Below are 17,402 nucleotides of genomic sequence, written 5' to 3'. Positions count from 1 at the left end.
ACAGAGGAATCTAATACGAAAGAACAGAAAAGTAAAAATCGCAACGTCTGACTCAGACGAGTCAGACGAGAAGGCAATCAAAAAGAAGCCCAGAAAACTTAGAGAAAGCAAACAGGTATCAAGTACCCACAACTACAGTAGTACAGAAACAGGATCAGAACGGGAAAGGACGGAAAAACTAAAAGATAAGGCAGATAAAAACACCCTTACAGCGGTTAACGATAAAGAAAAAATTCTGTCGCAAGGACCAGCGGACGATAAACTGGCGTACATGTGCAAAGAAAAAAATATGGAAAAAGGGGTAAAAACAACGAGCACACCATTTATCAACAAGGGTGTAACAGAGAAAACACAACACAGAACCTATAAACGACAGTTAGATACTCTACATAGGATAATCGCAGATTTTTCTATCACCGCCGAGCAACCGCACAACTCAAAGTAAATTATTATCGCGCATTGTGATACACCAGCAACAACGCAGAGGGATACCGAGCAAGAAAAACATTGGGGTTACCAACTAGCGCGGAATAGCGAGGCAGCAGAAAGAGCGGAGAGAGAGAGAGAGCGGAAAGCTAAGAAAGCAATAGGGGAAACAGCAGCAACAAAAACACCTGACAGAGACAAAGAAAGCGAAGGAAAATCGGAAAATGAAGGAGGGGTACATGACCAGAGAGAGAGTAGAGACAAAATTAGGCAGCAAGTAGATGAGCGGGAGACGGAAATGACCAAACAAAGCCGAACGGCACCAAACAAACACGAGAGCCAACAAATGCCAGATACACAGGTACCCAACGGCGGAAACGATAAGTATAATAATAACAAAGGTCAAATTACCAATTTAAGGTCAATATTTAATGAATCAACCAATCGATTTCAAGCAAAGGTCTCAATCGACGTTGAGAAGAAAGACATCAAAGGAAAAGAGGGTATAAGAATCGATGTATGGGAAAGCGGTAGCACACCAACCGCAATGAACGAAGAAGAGGATGCAAAGATTCGAGTATCGGGGACCTAATGCCCATAACCTTAAAGACAGCTAATAATGATCGATGTCCCTAGAGACGGAAGTTGTCTGTTCCATTGCCTAAAACTTCTTTACGGATTGACAGAATCAACAGACGAGCTCAGAAAAATTCTACGCGGGTCAGAATGGATAAATAAATGTAAGGACCCAAAAGGAACCAAACAAATATTAAATAGCAGCCATGAATTCAACGACGGAGAACGTGCTTTTTCATTTTCACAAGAATATGAAGCAAACATATGTATACACCTACAAGTATCACCCGATAAGATAGTATACCAACAAATCATGGGGGGGAAAGACGAAGAATTTAAACACATGCATCTCAGAAACCAACACTATTAAACCCTCGTAGAAGGAACTAGCGGCGATCACTCACCCAAATATAATAATGAGAATCAAAACGACGATTCCGATACTCAGGAACCTCGAGATAACATAGAGGGAAATTTTGAAGGAGATAGCAACGACCACGCCGTAATTGAACAAGACGAAGAAAACGATGTAGAGGATGCATGGGATACAAGGGCGAGGAAAAGAGTGAGAGGGAGCAAGAAGGAGTGTGGGAGCCCAACGAAAAGCGCTCAAGGCCCCCATCTGAACCACCACCCCCACCAGACCTTAAAGCGACTGTGAGCCATTAACTGAAGAGAATACAACGACGATAGTTATAACAATATCAATAATTTTAATAATAATAATAATAGTAATATAATAATTATAATAATGTCAGAAGCAACACTGAGTATAAGAGTAATAAAGATAGTATACCGATAAAGTATATTGTATAGGAAGACAGGATACACAGAAACGTAAATGTATAAATATATATAGGGAAAAGCGTTGCTTTTCATTAATTCGCGGCCCTCGGACGAGCCGCGAGAGAAAGCAACAAATTATACGGAAAGAAAGTACAAAATAACTAATAACTGCGTGACCAACAGACTTTCAGTTAATTAACACCTCCCTTTTCTAAAGGAATAATATCGATAAAATAAAAAAAAAAAAAAAAAAAAAAAAACTTGTTCTCGTTGTGACCTTCAGACGCACGCGCAAAATAAAGGCGAAGAAAATAGTAAGAAAGAGAAGAGTATACTTATGTAAATATTTTGGCTGTACAACATTAAACTTACAGAAAAGTGAGTAATAGAACAAAAGATAGAGTTATCGTATTTTGCAACCCTTAAAAATAACAGGCATTGTCAAAAAAAAAAAAAAAAACCAATAAGAAATATTGTTTATAATAAGAATATTATATGTTTATACTCGAAACCATAAAAAAAAATATAATAAGAATAATAATAAATAGGTAAATAATATTAATTATTATTGTTTTCTATAAGAAAAAAAAAACAATCAAAAGAAAAACATTGTTAACAATACAAAAAAAAAGGGACTTAATAACAAAATAATTACAAGTGCAATTACGATTAAATGTGACACACTTCAGAACAGTGTTATTAGTAGATTTTAAAGGACGTGAGACATGCAAAGTTTTAACAAAAAAAAAAAAGGTCTTATTTTCAAATGATTTTGATTTTAATTATCAAAAAATACAGCTGCAATTGAAAAATTTTTACCAATCGCGCACTCAGCTATAATCCGTCAAGTACTTTATTTATAGCCAATCCTGATATTCCTTACCTACTATCAAAATCCACGGTTATCAGAGGATGACAACAACTACTGAAAATTCTGGAGATTCGGTTACATAATAAGACTAAAATAAAACTGAACTAGGGAAATAGTTACACACATTTAGTTTGGAAGCCATATAAGATAAGATTTCCGCCACTGTATAAGGGATCAAAATCACAATTAAATCTGAAACAGCATTTAACCATGACAATAACAGTAGCATTTACATGCATGGTCATACAACATAGCAGAGCCTACAGGGGATAGTTCTCAACAAAAAATAAATGAAAAAAAACACATACATACATTCAGATGTACATACATACGTATTTACATGGGAAAAACCCTATAATATGAGTCATCAGTTTCATAAACGAAGCCAGAACATCCTAAGCGGACACCTGTGATAAAAATTCCTCAAAATTTACAGTGGACATAAAACATAAATTACCAGAACAATGGAGCAATCCTGCTACTGAAACACTACACAATATTATCAGTGAATGCCAGCACTACCATAGCAGAAAAGATACACACCAGTAAAAAAAAAACAGCTCGATTATGACAACGTAAAGGGGAATCAAAAACCCTCGTATTTTCTGACAAGAATATGTATTCAGTGAAAAAAAAAAACACCAAACATTTGCAAATCATACAGAAATGAAAAACAAAAAGAAAACAAACAAATTGCCGCCAAAATACCGACGAATTTTCTATAAATTTCCCTCCCAACAACTTTCACGGTCACTAATTAGAGAAAGGAATAAATATGTGTTATAGCTGAGAAATATTTTAAATTGACATTGGACGAAAAGAAAAAAAACACATTTCGTATATGATTGAATCGCGTATGCAATCAACACGTCCTTGAGAGTCCACAAATGTAATCAATGAAAAAAAAAGAAAAAAAAACAATGTTATATTTAATAAAAAAATTAGTATAAGCATTTTGTACACAAAAAAAACGAGTTGTTACAGAAAAATAAGAATTTAACATTAGGCCAGAAAAATATATGTGTATAAGGGGTGCAAAAAAAATAAATAACTAATGGCAAAATCTATTAGCATATAATAAATACTAAACGAATTATTTTTACCCTGTTACGTTGAGTACAATGATTCAGCATATTTACTTAACTTGCCTTCTCTTTCTTATCACAATGGTCGAATTTAAGTACCGTTCCCACGGGGGGGCCCGCTACTGACTTGTTATAGAGTGATTTAAGGTAACAAGCGAAAGAACACCAGTCGGAGAGCAAACGAGACGTCACTGGACAATAGTTTGGCATTGAAACCAGCTATAACTTTACAGGAAGGTATCAAGATGAATCTAAGTGGCATACTGATACAAGGGCAATAACTGACCAAGCAACCAAAACGAAGAAAAAATTTATTAATAATAAATTTAATTAACGCAGTAAGACCTGGACCCTCGAGATCCTTGACATAAAAAAAAAAGAAAAAATATGAAACTAACAATTATATTAATTATTATCTAATGCGAGAATAAATTGTTATCATAACCCTGTATAGTGCATATGTACCTTAATAAAAAGCAAGAAAAATTCAGTTAAGTGATTATATAATATAGGTAACTAAGTGAACTCTAGAATAAATTTTTTTGTACAAGGGAAAAGTGCAAACAATAAACAAAAAAAATGTATAAACATAAAATACAGCGGATTAAACCAGTAGCGGAAATAGGGATAGAGCGCTTCAAACCACCCTCTTTCCTCTAACCAGAAAATGCAATACAACACAAACAACATAACGCAGACGTACACATCAAAAAGAAAATCGCTGCCAAGGACGTCGGCGTCGCGGCTTCGGACGTGTTACGTACGATAGCATATAGCTATGCGTGCGTGCGCCTCTGCTAGCTTGGGCCTGCTGACAAACCGTCTTCGCAATAAGACCGTCAAATATGAGAATCGAAGCCCACCTTAATCAAGGCGTTTGTTTTAAAGTGTGATTTGTTCAAAACTAAAAAGTTATTAGAATATATGTGCACAAAATCAATAAGAAAGATATTGTAGTCCGCATAACATTCTCAATTCATTCATTATTCCCTTAACTGATATTCATGCATGAAAAGATAATTACACACACAACAATGTTATTTAATTGTACCGTTAAAAATAAAACCATTACATGTAAAAACAAAGGACAAATAGTATTTATACCTAGAATCACTTTAAATACCGGAGATTATTCTTGTTTACAAAGTTAAAAGTTTCTATTAATTTCGGCTTTTTCTATGACAATAAATAGATCACAGGGCGAACCTTTTTATTTCATAAGATCATACTTAAAAAAACCTTCATTTCTCCATGTCCAATTAAATGTAGCTTTATCTTCATACAAAAATTCGAAAAATACTGTTTAAAATGATTCTGACGATAACTCAAATATAAAAACTATTGTCAGGCAAACAATTTTTTTAATCTTAGAATATTCCTATTAAATACGATGTCGTCATTATATTACTGTATCAAACATCAATTTATTTAAAGAAGTACTCTGGACATGAAAATATCTATTATTGCTTCAAGATATTGTTACGTACGATAGCATATAGCTATGCGTGCGTGCGCCTCTGCTGGCTTGGGCTTGAAAGGTAGGGGAATAGAGAAGAGAGGTGATAGGAAAGGGAGAGAGAAGGGACAGGGAGATCAGCTAGAGACGTGAAAGTGTAAGGACGAAGTCCGCGAGACGAGAATACACGCACAACTCCCCTCAAATGTAAGTAATTCTAGTAAAGCAAAAGTAACAACAAGTCACGCTTCTATTTATTCCCGCACTGAGAATCCCACGTTACAATATTCAAAGCTATTTTATTTTCAGACATTGAGATTTTTAAATGTAAATATTGCATGTTAACGTTTAAAGATTACTTTGTAGTAACAGAAAGTACAATAATTCATACAAAAAAAATTATACATGTACCTTTTTTGGAAAAATAATAAACTATAAAAAAAATTTTTCGCTAAACTTGCAGAAGCACAAATTTTAAAAAATCTATACATGTGACACCTGCCACAACAGTTGAAAAGGAGCTCATTACTTAGAAAAGGACTGCTTAACGCACAAAAAAGTCATCAACAAAAATATTTGTAGATAATGTGGGAGAGGATATTGTAGAACAGTTTCTCTACTTAGACATTTAAATTAACAAAAGATCAAATAAGTAATTGTTAAATAATGTACTTTGTCAATTTAAGGGATGCCTTTTAAAGAATGAATTAAACGTTTCTGAAATATGAATGAGCATGTATCATTGAAAGTCCCATTGATTTATATGCTACTTTATTTCAAGACATTGTTTATTATGGAAGGGGAAAGTGAGGGGCAACGTAGGAAAGGGGTTGAAAAGTAGTGGGGCAGCGTGTGCAAGAGGTGAAAAAGCATAGGGAAGGGTAGGGCAGCGTGAGAAAGTTTCTAACAGTCAGATGAAGCAAAAAAATTAATGAAAAATAAGGTAAATTGTAGAAAAGGGTAAAGATTGGTCAGGAAGCGTGGAAAAGGGCCTGTCAGCGTGGAAAAGAAAGGGGCAAGGTGGGAAAGCAAATCTTAGGATTGAGTAAAAAAAACTGTATTATTAACGAAGATATTATATATATATATATATATATATATATATATATATATATATATATATATATATATATACATGTAACGTGGTTTGATTCCCGGCCAGTGCGACTTTTCGGGCAAGTACCTCTGTGAATTTTCACATGTACTTTTTCACTATGCAATTTTCTTCAAGTAGGGTTTAGGCGATCTTCTCGCAGCAAAAATTGCCTAATTTCCTCCTACCCCCCTCCTGTAATGAGAGGCCTCGCATCCCTTTCCTTGTCCCTTTCCAAAGTGCTAAGTGCCGATAGTAGTGCCCTTATTAAAAAGGAGCTGGATGTAGAGCACTGTAATATAAAAAAATATCTCCCTATATTATATAGTTGTATTGACGAAAGTGAGTCTCAGCCCCCCCCCCGCTCTCCCTCGATCTACGTAGTTATTTTCTTGTTTTAACGTCATTTTTAATCAAATTATATTTGAGTGAGCTCCCCTCCGCTCCCCTGCAGCACCCCCTCCACCACCCCTCCATAAAATACTTATTTATCAAATGTTTTACCATCATAAATGTTAAAAAATATACGCAATTTAGTACCCAAGTCATACCTCGTTTTTAGGGTTTTTTATGTCACTGATCATAAGTCTCCCTCTGTCTATTCGCTTCCCCTTACTTACTATGTGTCTCTGAAGTACCATTATTTGTTTAACTTGATTGAACTTGTACATTTCAAATCTCTTTCTGGTCTATGTCTACTTTACCCAAATATAAAATTCTTGATTACCTGAGAACTTTATTAACAAAAAGACAGAATTCAGGAGGAGGTATAATTAAATAGACAAATACAATTGAGTTTTTGAAACAATAATTCATTCTATTAGCTTAATGTTGTGCCATTTCATGTGTCGTTTTAATCCATCTGTTCTTTTAAAACCCTTTCCACATTTTTCACATATTTGTTTTTCATAGTTTTTATGAATTAACATACGTCTGTTTAAATGTGATGATCTTCAAAGTTACATATTTTTGAATTACTCAAAAATTTCTAGCTAAACAATATTTTCAATTTCTGATTTATTCTCGGATGCAATTTGAATAAAAATTCTTTTTGGATTCTTACATCTTAATAAAGCTACGTATAATTGTCCGTAAGAGAATAAAGGTTTTTTAATATACAATCCTAAAGAATCAAAACTCTGTTTCTCTAAATTGTTAATAAATATAGAACACGCTAATACAAAGGGAAACTGTTTTCTATAGAAGACAAAAGGTAATGATAATAAGATGCCAGTATTCAATGTTATTCTAGGAATGTAAACTTTGCTTTTTTTTTCTTCCATAACTATTTCTGCTTCTATAGTATACTTAAATAACTTTGTTATTTTTAGTCTTGTGCCGCTACAGAGACCGTCTGATATACTTAAAATTCTTATTAACACTACTATAGCATTTATTTTTAATTTTTTATTCGTGTAATGGAAGACCCTCTCTTATATAATTTCAAAATACTTTTGGAAAATTAATATTTATGTTATTCAATTATGTTCACTTAATCATATGTTTTATTAACTCCTTTGTGAGCCACGTACTCTGCTGTTGTGAACTAATTTTCAGCCTGCATTGATAAATACACGAGTAATGTCGTTATTTTGTCTTCTCAATCTGTTAGTGGGGGGTTGGCGCGCGGAGCGCGCAGGGGGGCATTAGCTCCACTAGTATATATATATACACACACTTAACTAAAACAAAACCTTATAGTTCTTGGCAGATACATCACTTTATTATGTTCAACGTATCATTTACATAAAAAAATCGATACAACAGCGTCAAGAAGTGCCTCTTATATTGTTTTTTTAAACTTATTATTATTATTTTTTTCATTTCTTTTTTAAAATAAAAAATGTTTTAATAACCCAATATAAAAGAACAAAAATGACGTAAGGCCCTCCAACTACATGTGGTGACTTCACTAAAATACAAAAATTATCGTACATTCTCGTAATATACAACTAAAATCGTGAATCTGTTCAGTAGCGTGGCCCAAAAAACAGATATTCTTTTTTAAGATTTGTTTCAGAAATTGCCTAACGTAATATGAAAATATACCCGTGGTAACATCTCAAAGTAATGGTTCAACAAGATATTTCATTTGTGATTCCTTGTAGACATCACATCCATACCTTTTAAAAACTAATGAGAGGGCTTTTTCACAGTATATGTTTGTATGAACATATAGATATCTTACATTAGAGCTGACTAGACTATAATATATAAAAATAATTTATATACGTCTGTCAGAGTTGCTATAAGTATGTGTGTGCACATGAGCCTAAATTTATTCCAATCAATTTCAACATTTAAAAAATAGAAGTATCAATCCCGAGTGGAGTATCTTCTCCCAAAATAAGTCTTAATAAAAAGAAAAAGAGTTTGATAGAATTATAGGCTGAATGAAATCAAACCTTGGAGATTAAATCAGAGCAATCTAGAGCAAACCTGACAACGAGAGGTTAGGCAGGATCAGAGCAGCCGAAGTTTTATCGGTGTGAAAAATTTGGGCACATGTCCGGTCGATGCCCTTTGGCTACCTATGAACTTTGGTACAGTTTTAACTGCCAAGACCTCGGAGAACATAAAGGAGACCTGTGCCCGAGTAAGGACTTTGAAAGATGGGTGTAACAAAGTTAAAGCTTATGATAATAACAACAAAAAAAATATGCATAATAATCTCAGAGGTAATAAGAAAGACGGAATAAAAGGGTAATTATAAATTCAGACGTAGTAGCTAAATGTACAAAAAATAAGGTTTTTTGAAATTTTAAGTAAAGTAACAACAGTAAAGTTAGTTAAAAGCAATGCAAACAGGTAATAACAATACGATAATCAGAACTGAAATTTTTCTTATGGCTGACTCCGACGCAACTCATCACATTGTCAATAAAAAGTAAATTTTTTGAAATTTCAAAAAATCTAACGATGAATTAATAAGAAGTACAAATAAAAATAAATTTGCTAACATCGTTATTGATGGTAAAGGTACTTTAATTCTAAAATTAAATTCGAAAAACAGATTAAATTGACAAATGTGATTGCTACAAAGGACGTAACAAATAATCGATTCTCGCTAAGACGATTTACTGATTCAGGACTTGGCATATATCTGGCAAAAAAAGATTAAAGATCTTTAATGAGGTAACAGGAGCAAAATACATATCAGAAGAATAGAAAAGATTGAATTAGATTATAGATTTCGCAGTCATAAATAACTTAGAGAAAATTTAGATGAAAAATTATAATATTTATTTATTTTAAGCACATATAGTCTCTTTACACAAGATCATGAAACAATCTCAGACAGACGTAATGGACTTGCAAGAGAGTCAAAATGCGGAAATCGTAAACGACACTAGCAACCCTTAAGATGACCAGTCTGAGATTGGAAGGGAGAAATGCAATGATCTCGTCAATTTAAAGAAAACTTCAAGTCAAAACATGATCTCAGATCAACATAAGTGCATGCTTTGAGATGATACAAAATTAGATGTTATCCTGAACTTGTAAGAAAAAGTAGATAATGGCTGATTGTGGCATATTAAGATGTAGTATATGTCCTTAAGATATTTAAAACAACTACAAGAATCAGAAGAAATATGATCAAAGATTAAATTCACAGATTCTATAGTTGTTAGCAGTATGGATATGTGGGTATGTGATCGGGCAATAAAATGTACAACACTGTCGATTTTATTATAAAACACGGACACGTTTATTCTCATTATCTTCAGTGTATGTTATCTTTATTCTTTACAATCAAGGATACAATCGTAAGCTGAACTGAAATAAAGCAAGATCAAATCAAAAGGAAAATACAAAAAGCAGGGAGTGCGTATCGACAGACTGACTGACCGCGCGAGAGTGGGTAAACTATAGGTATTAGACGCTGAAGTGCAGCGTCACGGCGTCTCGTCTTCTTGCTGTTGCGCATGCGTTAGAATTCAATTACGAGCGCCAAATATACATCTAACACTCCCTACCATTCGTATCTGAATTTAACAAAACAATATATAATGAAAAAAAGAAAGACATATTGGATTATTAACTCTGAGTAATCACATTTAGATGAATAAGTAATCAGCTGAAGATGTGGAACAGGTCGGCTTCTTGATCTCACATTGGGGTTGGTTGTGACGAGCTAAAACATACACAGAGAGAATTTTTAATCGGCATGTTTACGATCATTATTTATCTATTATCAATTTATTAATTTTACTATCTCAAGTTCAAGTTTAATTATCATGCAATTAACACTGATTAACATTCAAAATTTCTTTCGTTAGTCTTTCATGCAGTTCAAACGGCAGGGGTTCTGTAAAAATGTCTGCTAGTTGTTCCTTGAATGGAATCCATTTAACGATTATTTTTGCTCTGGATACACATTTCTTAACGTAGTGAGCATTGATCTCGGAATGTGTCTCAGTCTTTTGCCACCATCTATATCAGCACTTGCTCCGGCGGCTTGGTTGTCACACCAAAGGTCCGCAGGCAACAGAATGTATGACAGTATTAAGCTGATTGAGTGTTCCAATCCTATCAGCTCCTGCCTTCCATCACACATCGCCACGTATTCTGCCTCGCAGGTTGAGATTGCAACGTAACTCTGCTTTCTCGTCTTCCAAGCAACTGTATCGCAATACAATCTTATGAGATATCCACCTGTCGTAATTGAGCCTTTACAGTCTGCCAAACTCGCATCTGAAAATACTTCCAGCTTATTTTTCCGGCCTCTTTAGGTTAATCCCAGAGTTCTGGTGTATTACAGATATCAAAGGACTCGTTTTACCATTCTCTAGTCATCAGTTGGGCAGATTTGGTGTCTGTTTAATATATTCACAGAGTGCTAGATGTCTGGTCTGACTGTGTTAGACAGATACAGCAGGCTTCTAACTGCTTCTCTGTGAGGTACATTTTCTGCAGTTTTAGTTTTGTTCAGTTCTCCAGTTTCTTCCGATTCTTATCTGTCTTTTCTTTGCCGATTCAGGGCTTGATTTATCACCATTGGTGTTCTTTGTGGTTTTGAGTCGGTAAATCCAAACCTTTCCAGAACTTTGTCGAAGTATGGTGTTTGCGTAAGTGAAATTGAATTATGTTTTCTATCTCTTTTTACTGTGATAACTAGGAAAGTACCAACCTTGCCAAGATCTGATATCTCAAAGTCAGACTGCAGACCAATTTTGATTTCTTTTGGTTTACTTACCAATTTCTTGCTATCGTGATATCATCTTCATATGAAATCAAAATTAAAAGGCTAACTTTTTCATTCCATGCGTAAAGGCAAATTTCACTGGTGTGCGTTTGTGAGACTAGTTTTAGTGCAGCACCACACGAAAACACTCGTTCCATTTCTTCAAGCTGATCTTAAGTCTATAAAGGGCTTTTTCTAGATTACATACTTTATTTTTCTCAAGTTAATCTTTGTCAAGCAGACCTTCAGATACCTCTATTTTTATTTCTTCTTTGATTGAAACATTCATGAATGCTGTCTTGACATCCAGCAGACAAGTGTCTAAGTTAAATTTATTAAAAGTTGATATTACCGATCTCACAAGAGCCAACCCAGATACAGGAGCATAAGTCTCTTGCAAGTCGTACTTATTCCTATCTTTAAACCCACGAATCACCAACCTCACTTTAAACGTCGTGGTTTCCATCTTCGTCTATCTTCTTCTTTAGGACTTGTCTGGAATCTATGATGTTTGGCTTGCTTCCTTCAACACTCATAGTTGGTCTATCTACAATTTTCCATACTTGATTTTATGCATCGATTCCAATTTTTCGTAGATTGCTTTAAAGTTTTCTCAAACAAGCTCTTTATTCTTCCTCGGTCGTCCTCATTTTATTTTGACTCCTTGTTCTCCCTCCGTTTCTAATAATACTTCAATACTATCTTTACCAAACTTAATGAACCATTCATCTTATTTAATGTCTGTTTTATGATTATTTTAGTTTGCTATTTCATCATTTCCCCAGACATTTCTAAATACAAGTCTTTCATGAAATCTTATACATAAATTTGTATCTTTTAGGATGAGTTGTTTCGATGCCCTCTCTCTTCTAGTGTTCAAAGGCAATCTTTAAATTTTAGCAATATGACACACCTTGCATAATGCAATGAAGTGATCGTGCACAGACTTATTCAAATCTTTATTGTCCAAAAATTTTCTTTGCAATCCTTAAGATATTCCAACGATAAATGCCCGAATCTTGCGTTTCAGAGCATGGCTCTGCTATTTCTTCTAAGTATTTTATACCTTTATATAAAGGGACTTTAAACCTCTGAAATCTCACTGATCATTAGTTCTTTACTATCATTAATTTCTCTATCTTTAATGGTTTTCTCAAACTCATTTTGTTGAGCGGTATCTAAACAATCGTTTTCAGATCCATTGTTTGGGATTATAGGTCAGCTCTTACTATAATTGGTACTGACTTCCTAAACCTTCTCAGCCATTGCCGCAGAGGCACATTCTATCATTAAGCAATCTATAATTTCTTTACGCTTCTTGTTGTTGCTTGTTCTCTGACCATCTTGCACTAGTTCTACTATCCAATGAAGACTCTGTAGGTATCGGAAATTAACGTCTCGTTAGAGCGTGGGTCAAATATATCTATCTTAAGGTTATCTAAATAGATACAAATGCATCTATTAACAAGCTGACGAAGCGACATCAAGTTTCCAGCGAGCATATTGGCGCATGTCACTCTATCTAGGACCATTTTGTTTTTGTTATTACTACCCGAAACCCACCTTTCTCCCTCCGCTCTCAAGTTCACGGAGAAAATTTTATTCGCGCATTTAACCAATTTTTTTCATAAATTTTTGGTTTCCTCCGTGAGCGTAGAGAGCAAAGTTTCAGGTCCAACAACAAACATACTACTCGATGCATTAGATCTAGGCAATTCTATAGTACTTTAACATTCTTTATACTTTACTTAAATATTTGTAGGACAAGCCATTCTCGCTTTTAAACTGTCTATTAGAATCTGCAATTTTCACATCTGGTACTTTATTGACAATCTTATGGTAAAAGCCACCTCTGTTTTCATCTTCAAGAAAACTCTAAATTTTACTGACAAGCTCAAAATCTATCAAAATCCATTCAAAATCCATCTTAGTCCATCGAGGAATTTGCAAAATTTAGTTTCACTTTGCTTGGCGGGATCAAATCTAACAGTGTGAATTTTGTTGTACATTAAATACGCCTTCATCAGTATATCACTTCATTTCATACCCTTAATTTTTGCACTATTACCGTAAGATCAGTAAAAAAAATACTTTGCTTTAATAATCTAAGGATAATCTATCTAGTAGTAAATTTAATTCTTTAAATTATCTTTTCTATCGTTCAGATCCTTTAACATGCTATCTATAGTTCATATATTAATCAGATCTTTTTATTTTTTTATTTATTTTTTTTTTTAAATATTAAATGTGCTATCTTATTAGGATAATCTTGTGTTAATTGAATCTATCTTTCTATTTTTTTTTTTAAAGCTTTAATTTGCTTTCTTGATAAAATAATCTTACATCAATCAAGTCTATCTTTCTATTTTTCAAAGCTTTAATTTGCTTTCCTGTTAAGATAATCTTGTATCAATCAAAACTACCTTTCTATTTTCAAATCTTTGCTATTTTAAGTTCAAAACTATTTTTCCAATTTTATATCGTTAATTTGCTATCTTGATAAGGTATTAATTAAATTTAATTTTCTATCTCTCAAATCTTTATTCTTGTCTTTAGATGAGGTATTAATCAAATTTATTTTTCTATCTCTCAAATCTTTATTCTTGTCTTTAGATGAGGTATTAGTCAAATTTATTTTTCTATCTCTCAAATCTTTATTCTTGTCTTTAGATGAGGTATTAATCAAATTTATTTTTCTATCTCTCGAATCTTCATTCTTGTCTTTAGATGAGGTATTAGTCAAATTTATTTTTCTATCTCTCAAATCTTTATTCTTATCTTTAGATGACGTATCAATCAAATTTATTTTTCTATCTCTCAAATCTTTATTCTTATCTTTAGATGACGTATCAATCAAATTTATTTTTCTATCTCTCAAATCTTTATTCTTGTCTTTAGATCAGGTATCAATCAAATTTATTTTCCTATCTCTCAAATCTTTAGTTTGCTATCTTGTTAAAGGTTCCCTTTGTTTATGTCTATCCTAAATTTTGTTTGCACGTGACTAATTGTATTCAAATCTTCTATCTTCAATCTATCTAAAGAACCTTTAACTGGAATGTGCTGCTTGTGTTGAGGAATAGTGTAAATTATACCTCCACGTTTTTCCATTAAGTTAAACTGATATTCTGTATCGTAATCGTCACTTATATCTCCTATAATAACGTAGATCAAGTTATCTATATTACTTCCCAGTGACCATTTTAACCCCATTTGTGTCACCGGAAAACATGAGCAAGTACGCACACACGAGCTCAATGCATGCGCACTACTCATGGGACGAGATACATCAGATGACTTAAACATGCAAACGTAACATGTCTATAGTCATACACAATAGCAGCACGATTCCAATGCCATCGAGCACAATCGTATGCCTGTTATTACGATGTGCTGACGCGTATTACACCAAAATTAGAAATTTTAAATTTCTGCATTTTAGTTTGAGTCGGTATTTACCTCTAGTCTGAGCGTGAAAATCCACGAAGAGGATCGAGGCCGCACTGTACGGGGACTTGAAAAAGTAAACAAGTCTATCTAAGATGGCTGCTCTGTGCGCGCCATCAGCTACCAAGCCTACTGAAAGGAATACATACGCCCGGTCTGACCGAACGCAAGTCATGGCCAAAACGAAAGTCCCTCTCCCAGCTTTGAGGCGTCCCTCTCAGCGGTAGCTATAGCTGTAGCAGCTAAATGAAAATCCTCGTACCCCAATGCAAGCCTGCCTCACGCGAGGAAAAACACGTGCCGACTCTTTACCTTTAAGAATTATAGAGTACTAGCTTTATAAGACGCTTCACAAATCCTATCTACTGTCATATTTATCATATTTATAACATATATTATTACCACTCTTATGCAATTTCGGTTTCGAACCATCGAAAAATAAAACACATTATGTCAACATAATGACCGATAAAGACATCATAAGTATCATTATCAGTTACTTACTTTCTTTCTTCTGTAAATTTTTTACAATCTTTCTCACCCCACCAGCTGTCACCTCCCCGATCTGCTCGGTCTCACTAGTGGCTGATGTCAATCTCTACGCCACCTCGTCGATGGCCCGTAAGATAAGGGGCGCAAGAAAACGCGGAGGGCAAAAAAAAGCGAGTAAATGCGAGATGGGCTCGATCACAGAGAAAAAAATGGCGGCTAGTGGAGGTCTTGAATACACAACCACACTACGCTTTTTAAGGCCCACCACCTGTTAGCAGTTTGGATGTGTGGGTATGTGATCGGGCAATAAAATGTACAATACTATCGATTTTATTATAAAACATAGACATGTTTATTCTCATTATCTTCAGTGTATGCTATCTTTAGTCTTTACAATCAAGGATACAATCGTAAGCTGAACCGAAATAAAGCAAGATCAAATCAAAAGGAAAATACGAAAAGCAGGGAGTGCGTATCGACAGACTGACTGACCGCGCGAGAGTGGGTAAACTATAGGTATTAGACGCTGAAGTGCAGCGTCACGGCGTCTCGTCTTCTTGCTGTTGCGCATGCGTTAGAATTCAGTTACGAGCGCGAAATATACATCTAACAATAGTTGATTGCGAAATATGTAAATTAGCTGTAATAGAATAATTGCCATTCCCAGAAGCCAGAGCCAGAGCATCTAAGCCTTTAGAAAGGAAACATTTGGACATTATGGGTCCAATAAAACCAGATTCATATTCAGGTGAAAACAGATTTATAATTGTGTCGATAGACGGCTATTCTAGATACGCTACGGCATATATGCAGTAAAGTTTAAAGGTCTAGCAGAAGGTTGGCTAGAAGAATATCATAAACATGTTAAAAGTTTATTAGGCAGTAACGATAAAGCATTTTCTATTGGGACGGATAACACCACGGATTTCACTGCTGGATAATTTTTAGAAGTAATGAAGAGAGCTAAAATTGTTGGTAAAATCTCACCACCACATACTCCAGCGCTAAATGGTACCTTAAAGCGTTTTAATAAGTGAATATAATAGAAAATCAGAGCACTGATGATTGACTCAGGTTTGTCAATCAGTATGTGGACATTAGCCACTGATGTAGCAGTGCTCATCTACAATAGAACTCCACACTCCAGCATCATGTTAGAAACTCCAATAAGCCAAGCTAGTAAAACTCAGAAGGCTCATACAGATAAAATTAAACGTTTTGGATGTTAAGATTATTCTAAAATCCCAATAGATACATACAAATCCTCAGGAAGGGCTTTAAAACCCATAATATTAAGCTATACGTTGCCTGGTTACTTGTTATGGCACTCTTTGGCCAAGAAATTTTTAATCCCTTGAAATGTTGAGTTTAATGAGTAAATCGTATATGAAAGTAACAGTTTAAACATGAGTAACTTAACAGAAAATAATTTGACGAAAGATTTAATGTTTTAATCAGGTTTTAAGTACGACAATCTTAACAATTGGAGTACACTTCAGAGTCTGATCATTCAAACACTGTCACCAAGGTAAAAAAAAGGCGACCGAAAAAAAGAGAAGTTGATCAGACAACTAAGAAAATAGACACTAAAGTTAGAAAGATACGAAATAGAGAAGCCAGAATCACCTAATCTACTTGATCTTTTCTTAGACTGGCAGAAAAAGATCCGCTCTTGAAGATTTCAGTTGAAAACCTGCTATGAACACTGGTAAACAAAAAAATTTAAGATTAGGGAATGAAACGACTTATGTTTTCTTAACCAAAACTAACTTAGATTCAGCCTCGTACTAAAAAGCCTTTAATTCATATGATAAAACGCAGAGGCTACAAGCTTTTAGAGGAGAATTTGAATCTATGACAATCAATAAAGTGTGGAAAATAGTAAATAGAGCATCATTAGATAAAAATGGTGTCACTCAAAATGGGTGTTGAAAAGAAAAGTCGGCCTAAATGGAGAACCTATTCACAAAGAACAATTGGTTATC

Source organism: Copidosoma floridanum, unplaced genomic scaffold, assembly GCF_036245765.1.
Source record: "Copidosoma floridanum isolate Cflo_tuat_1 unplaced genomic scaffold, Cflo_Japanese_pri ptg000021l, whole genome shotgun sequence".
In the NCBI taxonomy this organism is placed as follows: domain Eukaryota; kingdom Metazoa; phylum Arthropoda; class Insecta; order Hymenoptera; family Encyrtidae; genus Copidosoma; species Copidosoma floridanum.
Note: the sequence above shows the minus strand (reverse complement) of the source record.